The 8,753-nt window shown below is 38.6% G+C and overlaps 1 pseudogene; it reads right to left on the minus strand.

The window, feature by feature from the left end:
* Window positions 1-4,953: 4,953 nt before the first annotated feature.
* Window positions 4,954-7,667, minus strand: LOC140508560 (TOX high mobility group box family member 4 pseudogene; annotated as a pseudogene).
* Between the last annotated feature and the right edge of the window lie 1,086 nt (window positions 7,668-8,753).

Consider the following 8,753-nt stretch of genomic DNA (forward strand, 5'->3'; position numbering starts at 1 on the left):
TTTTATGAAAGATGATATCTAGGCTCCTTTTTTGATTATAGCTTTCAGGTAGTCCCCTAATTTTTAAATTGTCTCTCCTGGATCTATCTTCCAGGTCAATTGTTTTTCCAATGAAATATTTCATATTTTATGCTGTTTTTCATTCCTTTGGTTTTGTTTTATAATTTCTGGATTTTTCACAAAGTAATTGGTTGCCTTCTGCTTGATTCTAATCTTCAAGGAATTATTTTCTTCGGTAAGCTTTTGGATCTCCTTTTCTATCTGGTCAATTCTGCTTTTTAGGACATTCTTCTACTCATTGGTTTTGTGGATGTCTTTTTTTTTTTTGCCATTTGGGCTAGTCTATTTTTTAAAGTATTATTTTCTTCAGCATTGTTTTAGGTCTCCTTTAGCAAGAAGTTGACTCATTTTTCATGATTTTCTCATTTTTCATGATTTTCTTCTGTCACTCTCATTTCTCTTCCCAATTTTTGCTCTATTTCTCTTACTTGATTTTCAAAATCCTTTTTGAGCTCTTCCATGGCCTGAGACCAATTCATATTTTTCTTGGAGGTTTGGATACAGGAGCTTTGACTTTGTTTTCTTCTGTTTGTATGCTTTAGTCTTCCTTGTCACCAAAGTAAAATTCTGCAGTCTGGTTCTTGAGCTCTTTGTCAAGGTAGTTCTCTTCTTCCAGTGGGGGTGGGAGGTGTACTGTCATTATTTCAAACCCCCCCCCCCAATCTGTGGGCCTAGAGCTCCAGAAATAGTGGCTGCAGCTGATCCTGCTGATGCTGTGACTACCACGGGTTCCTCCACCCCCTCTCCCATTTGCCACCATGGGGCTTGGATCAGACCAATCCACTCTCCTGCACTGGTTCCACAGGCTTTTTCCACGGAGCTTCCAATTTATCCTCAGCATTTTGGGTTCATTAAGTCTGGAAACTATCACAGGTGGGAGAGATTCAGTCTCCCAAAGGCCTGCTCAGATTCCCTCTGTGTGCTCGTGACCCACACCGGACTGTGCTCTGTTGCCAGGGTGAAGCAACAGACCCTTCCTGATAACTTTCCAGGCTATCTTGGGCTGGAGATTTGCTTAACTCTGTCATTCTGTGGGTTCTGTAGCTCTAGAATTTGTTTGGAGCCACTTTTTACAGATATTTGGCTGGGCTTAGTGGGAGCACTCTAGAAAGTCTATGTTGTTACTCCACCATCTTGACTCTGCCCCTCCGCCCCCCAGAAATTATTAAGGAAAATTATCCTGAAGTTTTAGAATGAGAAGGTAAAGAATAGAAAAAAAAAATCAGTTAATAATTACGTGAAAGAGATTCCAAGATGAAAACTTACAGAAATATTGCAGCCAAATTTCAAAGCTTCCATGTTGGGGAGAAAATATTACAAATGACAACAAAACAATTTAAATACCTTGGAACTACAATTAGAATTAATCAAGACCTAGCAGGCTGTACACTAAAAGCCCATATGTCTTAGAACATAATATTTTGAAGAGCAAAAGATATGGGGTTGTAGCCAAATTTACTCAGCAAAGTTGAATATAACCCTGAATTTTAAAAAAGGACATTTAATGAATTGAAATACTTTCAGGTATTTGTGACAAAAACAAAACAAAACAAAATGGGACTCAATGGAAAATTTGACGTATAAGATCCAGTAGAAATATAAGGTAAACATTAAAGACTAATTACTGGAGACTAATAAGGTCAAATTGTTAACTTCCTTTTTGTGAAAGTGCTATCAGTATTCTTAAGACTATCATCATTACTTGGGTAGTTTGAAAGAAAGTTTGTGACTGAGACGAGTATGATGGGAGGATTATAAAAAACAAAATTGTGTGGAAAGAGTTAAAAAAGAGCAATTGTCTCTTATAAATGAGGTGAAAGGAAGAACTGCTACAGAGTAAGTAAATCAGGGTGGAGGGCCAATAGTTCTGGAACCTTACTTTCATCAGATCTCGGTTAAAGAAGGAACAACATATACACCTAGAAGGGGATAAAAGTCTTCTTAATTTACAAAGAAATGAGGACAAAGAAATAGAATAAAAGAGGGATTCAAAGGGGTGCATAGAATAAGAAAAGGAAGGTAAGGAGAGAGCATAAGGAAGGGATTTTTTAAAGAATGTGCATTAGGGAGGTAGTGGTTAGAAATAAACTAAGGAGGAATGGAGCAAAAAGAGAGGTTGAGAAGGACAGTAGGGAGTAAAAACAGGATGGAGGGAAATACACAAATAATAATTATGACATTGAATATTATTGGGATGGACTCACCCATAAAAAAAAAATGAATAGAAGAGTGAATTAAAAATCAAAGCCTAAAAATATGTTGTTTACAAGAAACACATTTAAAAATGAGATACGCACACAGAAGTAAGTAAAGGGATAGAACCTAATTTGTCATGTTTCAGCTAGTAAAAAAGGGGTAGCAACCATATTCTTAGTCTAAGTTAAAGCCAACAGATTTAATTTAAAAAGATAAAGAGTGAAACTACGTTATAATAAAAGGCACCACAGGAAATAAAGCAATAGCAATACTAAAACTATATGCCCAAATACTTTAGTGTTTAAATTTTTGAAAGAAAATTTAATGAATTACAGGTGTAAATAGATAGTAGTACTATAATACTATAATAGTACTTTAATCTTCCCTTTTCAAAACTAGATAAATCCAACTAAAAATGAATAAGAAAGAATCAAGGAAGCCAACAGAACTTTAAGTAAGCTAGAGATGATTGAAATCTGAAGACAACTGAATGGGAATAGAAAGAAATATGTCTTTTGCTCAGTGATATAATGTACCTTTACAGACTGACTATATATTAAGACACAAATGTTTTATACTTAAAAGCAAAAAAAAAATGGAAATATTAAATGCATCCTTTTGAGATCACAATGCAATGAAAAATCACATGTAATAAGGGACCACAGAAACATAGAATAAAACTAATTGGAAACTAAAAAACTAATCCTAAAGGATGACTGGATTAAAGAACAAATTATAGAAATAATCCAAAGTTTTATTAAAGAGAATGACAATAATGAGATAACATTTCAAAGCCTATGGGATATAGCAAAACCAGTAATCAAAGGAAAATTTATATCTGTAAATGCTTGCATCAATAAAGTAGAGAGAGCAGATTAATGAATTGGGCATGCAATTAAAAAAACACAAGAAAAGAGCTAATTAAAAAGCCCAGTTAAACACCGAAGTGGAAATTCTGAAAATTAAGATGAGATTCTTAAAAAATTGAATATGAGAAAGCTATTGAATTAAAAATAAAACTTAAGAGTTGATTATATAAAATGCAAAAAATAGATAAAGTATTGGTTAATATTTCTTTTTTCTTTTAAATAGCATTTCAGTTTTTCATGTAAAGACAATTTTAACATTCATTTTTATATAAAATTCTGAGTTCCATATTTTCTCGCACTCTCACTCCCTTTCACACTTCTCTCAATGGTAAGCAATTTGTTATAGGTTATATGTGTGCAATAAAATAAAATATATTTCCATCTTAGTTGTGTTGTGGAAGAACCGGAAAAAAACAAAAACATGAAAAAACATGAAGAAAGTGAAAATGGTATGTTTTGATTTCCATACAGGTTTCACACCAATTCTTTCTTTTGATGTGAAGAATATTTTCCATCATGAGTTTTTTGGACGTCTCGGATCATTATATTGTTGAGTAGAGCTAAGTCAATCACAGCTGGTCAATGCACAATGTTGCTGTTACTGCTTCCAATGTTTTCCAGTATTTGTTCACTCCACTTTGTATCAGTGCATCTAATTCCAGGTTTTTTCTGAAATCCACCTGTTCATCATTTCTTATTGCACAATAATATTCCATTACATTAGTATACCACAACTTATTTAGCAGTTCCTCAACTTGGGGTATTCCCTCAATTTCCAGTTCTTTGCCCCATGACCAAAAAGAGTTGCTTGTAGATGTTTTGTGCATGTGAATCCTTCCCCCTTATTTATGATCTCTTTGAAATACAGACTGAGTAGTGGTATCACTGAATCAAAGGGTATGCACTGTTTGGTCACCCTTTGAGCATAGTTTTAAATTGCTCTTCAGACTGGTTGGATTAGTTTACAGCTCCATTTACAATGCATTATTCTCCTTGTCTTCTTATATCCTCTCTAAAATTCATCATTTTCCTTTTCCATCATATTAGCCAGTTTGACAGGTGTGAGGTGGTACCTCAGAGTTGTTTTAATTTGCCTTTCTCTAATGAATAGTGATTAAGAGCACTTTTTCATATGACTATAGGTAGCTTTGATGTCATCATTTGAAAACTGTCTGTTCATATACTTTCACCTTTTATCAATTAGGATGGATTAATATGATTTTTAATAAGGAGAGAAGAAAAACAAATCACTAGCAGTTTTTGTAATTTAAAAAAATAAACAAATACAAAATGAGAAAAGAAAAAAAAATCCATGTACACAGCAGATCATAAGAGAGGATTCAATATAAAACAACTTTCCATTTCAAGAAAATCCACATAATCCCAACTACATGCCAATAAATTTAAAAATTTAAGTGAAATGGAAGAGTATTTATAAAAAATATAGTGCTGAGCTGAGCAGAAGAGTAAAATAATATCTAAACAGACCACAAATGACTAAGCCATAAATGAGCTTTCTAAGAAAAAAATACCAGGATCAGATGGATTTACAAAGAATTCTATCAAACATTTAAAGACCAACTAAATCCAATATTAAATAACTAATTTGGAGTAGTAGGAAAAGTAAGGGTTCTACCTAATTCTTTTTTTTGTTTGTTTGTTTTTCTCTGAGGTTCAGAGCTGTGTATTTTCTCTATTATTTTAATTATTTTTCAGGCAAGTCTTTTGAAAATTATACCAACAATTTTTTATTAAGGAGAATCAAACAGCTCCCCTACTCCCACATCCCCATGTTCTGTCTCACTCCCCCATCTCCTTTACTGTCATCACTGGGTGCTGGGGATGGAAGCTCAATTCCATGTGGACAGTCTCGGGCGGGTAAAGGTGGGAACTTCTAAATCTTAGAGTTCTCATGAGGCCCCCCATAATACACCAGGGAATCGAGGAGTGAGACCGAGCAATCTCGTGTATTTCCACCTCTTCCCGTAAGAAACGTGATGGGAGGAGCATCCCCCTCGAGACTGTCCCGGATCTGGGCACACCTATTGTTATCTAACAGGCACGGTATTCAGGTGCAAACTATGCGGCTGGAGAGCTTAATTAGGATCAGGAAAGCCTGAAGGCTCTCTTAGCTCGGGAGGGGTCGTTACAGGACAGAAGGCTCCGTTTTTCCTCTCTTCGCTCTCCCCTCCCCCTCTCTCTCCATTTACACTTCTGCTTCCAATCTCTTATTATAAGATCTCTGCCTCCTTGGGAGATTCCTCGCTCCCTCCTAAGGAAGAATTCCCCCTGCACTTGTAACCAGGACCCTGAATAAAAGCTTAACCCTTGTTCGACTCTGGAAAGTCTCTTCTCTCATACGTTTATCCAGTTTGGCCAGCCGAAGACCTGCGAGGTAAGGTAAGACTCGGGTAGCCCTCAGGCCTCTAGGCCTGGCAACTGGGCCCTCTGTTTGTACTTGAATTTCAATACCCCAGATTTCCATAACCACAGGGACCCTCCTCCAAAGCCTGGCCCCTATCCAAGAAAAGAAAAGGAAAGAAGCACGGAGGGTCATTATTAACTGGAATCAGGCATCACCAGAAGCCCAGCTTGTGTTTCATACACAGGCTGATAAGTTTTCACTAGCTTGGGAGATGGGATGGACTATTTCACAAACACCATTATGCTTGAATTTCTGGATGCCACCCAGGCCAGGAATACATCCTTGCAATGCTTCACTACACACTCATTGCTACGTTATTCATTGTCTCAGTCCTTATTCATAACTAGAGGGTTTTCACAACCTGACTTCACACATCGTGGCTGAGGGGAGAGTGTCACAGGAGACCCTGTCACCAGCTCAACATCCATCTGAGAAGGAGATTCAACCTCAGGTACAACTTCTGTGACCATCTCAATTGGCTCCGGAGAAATTGCCTCCACTGCATGGGGCTCAAGACTAGTAGTAACTGGCTGTTCAGGGCTACTCTCCAGAGCAGGTGGGACTGAGGCAGGCTGAATTCACAATGTAGGTGGAGGAACAATCTTGATCTGCAGAGGAAGCGGTTGTTAGGGACTAAGATGAACCTTTTGCTATGGGGGCTGCTGCATGGCCTGGAGTGGGGGAGGCTGCTGCAGAATGGTTACTTGTTGCTGACTGGGTGGCTGAGGCATCTGTTGCAGCAGAGGAGGCTGCAGTCGAGGTGAAAGCAAATGCATAGAAACAGCAGCAGCCATTGCTACCTGCAACACAGATCTGGTAAAAATTTTGGCTTGTTGGCTCTGATCAATGGCAGATGTGCTGGTAGCTGCCTGGATTTGGCTTAACTGCAGCCCTTGGGAAGTCACCATTGTGGCTGGGATGACTGTAACCATGCCCCCTTGGGACATGGAAATAGAAGAAGTCGACTGGCTAGATGTCAACTTCTGCTTGGATATAATGATCTTGGTGATGCTGGTCTGGGCCCCTATCCCACCAGATGTCTGGCTTGTCATATAGAATGAGAGGGTGGATTTAACTACAATGGAAGAGGACAGGGAAGGGGGTTCCATTGATGCTGGTGCTCATGCTGGTGCTGGTGCTGGAGAGGCTGGAACAACAACTGTTACAGCAGGAAATGGGGGAAGCATCTGCTGAGGTGTCACTGGATCAAGTTCCACTGTCTCCACAGCATTCTGACACACCTGATTGGCTTTATACACTGCCAAAGCCTTCAGGTATTCCTTCTAGGCAGTTTCAGTTTTCCTTTTATATACCCTGTTTTTGTTCTTCTCCAAGACTGTCCCACATGGAGACCACAATTTTCGATACCTCCCCAAAAGTAGCAATGGGATTCTATCCCTTGATGGCTGCCTGTGTGTCATGGAAGAACAAGGCATATGTTGATACTGGTTTTTGGTGTTCATTGGGATCTTTCTTCTTTTTCTTCAGAGTCTTCTGCTTTTTGCTTAACTCTACCACAATTGTCATCTGACTGGGCAGCTGTCAGAAATTCTCGATATCATCCTCATGAAGGGAGTTAGTAGGTGAAGGGGTGATTGAAAGTCGATCCTCAGGTGACTGGGCAAATGGGAGGATAGTGCCACTCCCTAAACTCAGGCCAAGCTGAGAACTTAGCTCTGACTAGTCAATGGTGGTGAGCTGGCCATGTCCCATCAAGCCAGATGACATATCTGTCATTGGTACATCAATTGTGACAGATGGGTTGGCACTATACTGAGTCCCTATAGAGTGGTGTAAGTCCATGGCCAAGCCCCCACTCAGGAGCCCCCGCCCTGTTCCATCAAGCCATGAGTCATGGCCACAGGCATATCCAATGTCTGGACCCCATACTAGGCTGAAAAGCTGCCATCCTGTGAGGAGGTGGGGTCCTCAAGGTCATCAAAGTGGTCGATCACATCAGAGACAGCCAATGAGGTGTCAGAGTCCAACGAAATAGGAGGGATCTCAAATTCCTCATCACCCACACTTGAAGTATGGAATGTCTCAGCCCATGACAGGAAGGGGTGCGAGGACCCTGTGATCATCAGTTAATTGCTATTTCCTCCAGGAAACTCCATCTTCAACACAACCACTACCACTGCTTCAGCTCCCTCATCTACCTAATTCTTTCATGAAACAAATATAATGCTGATACCTACACCAGGAAGAATAAAACCAGAAAAAAGAAAATTGTAGACCAATTTCATTGACCACTAAGGATGCAAAAATCCTAAATAAAACACTAAGTAGGGCATTAGAACTATATTACAATGATTGTACATTGTAACCAAAAGGGATTTATAACAGGAATACAGGAATGGTTTCACATAAGAAAACTTATGAATGTAATTGATTATATCAATAATAAAAGTAACAAAATCATATGATTATACCAAACGATGCAGAAAAAGCTTTTGGTAAAGTACACCAATCATTTCTGTGAAAACACTTGAAAATATAGGTATAAATGGATTTTTTTCTTAAGTTGATAAGAAGCATTTATTTAAAGCCATTAGCAAACATTATTTGTCAAGAAGATAAATGAGAATCCTTCCCGGTAAGACCAGGTGTGAAATAAGGACGATCATGGTCACCAATATTGTTCAGTATCATGCTGGAAATCATAGCAATAGCAATAAGAGAAGAAAAAGAAACAGAAATGCAATGGGAGAGCAAGTTCGAAGAATCAAAATTACCAAGAGCTGAACTTGATTCTCTATGGGTGAAGCCTTATTGTCACAAAAGCAAAAGGAACCAAGCAATGTCAACAAACTGGTTCATTGGGGAATGAGAAATTAGGAATTTGTTATGATGTATTTTTTTGTATTGCAAGCAAAATGAAGACTTGTGCCTGAGCTTACTGGGTCTTTGTTTTTTCTTCTCTCCAGAGTCCCTCCCTTATCATATCCATGAGATGTTAATGAAGGCTTTGACATCACAGAAGTTGCTATCTGGCGGTGAGAAGTCTCTTTACATATGTGTGGTCTTGAGAATGTCCCTTGACCACAAGGTCACCAGTGATGGGATGTGCTGCAGGGTGGTGAAGTTACCTGCTCACTTATGGGCAAAGTAGTTATCTGTTCAGCATATTGGGGAAAAGTAGGACCTTGCTGCTCCTACTCCAGAAAGAATCAGAATGGGAAATAAGGTAATAAAACTATCTC

The sequence above is a fragment of the Notamacropus eugenii genome, chromosome 5, assembly GCF_028372415.1.
Source record: "Notamacropus eugenii isolate mMacEug1 chromosome 5, mMacEug1.pri_v2, whole genome shotgun sequence".
Classification (NCBI taxonomy): Eukaryota; Metazoa; Chordata; class Mammalia; order Diprotodontia; family Macropodidae; genus Notamacropus; species Notamacropus eugenii.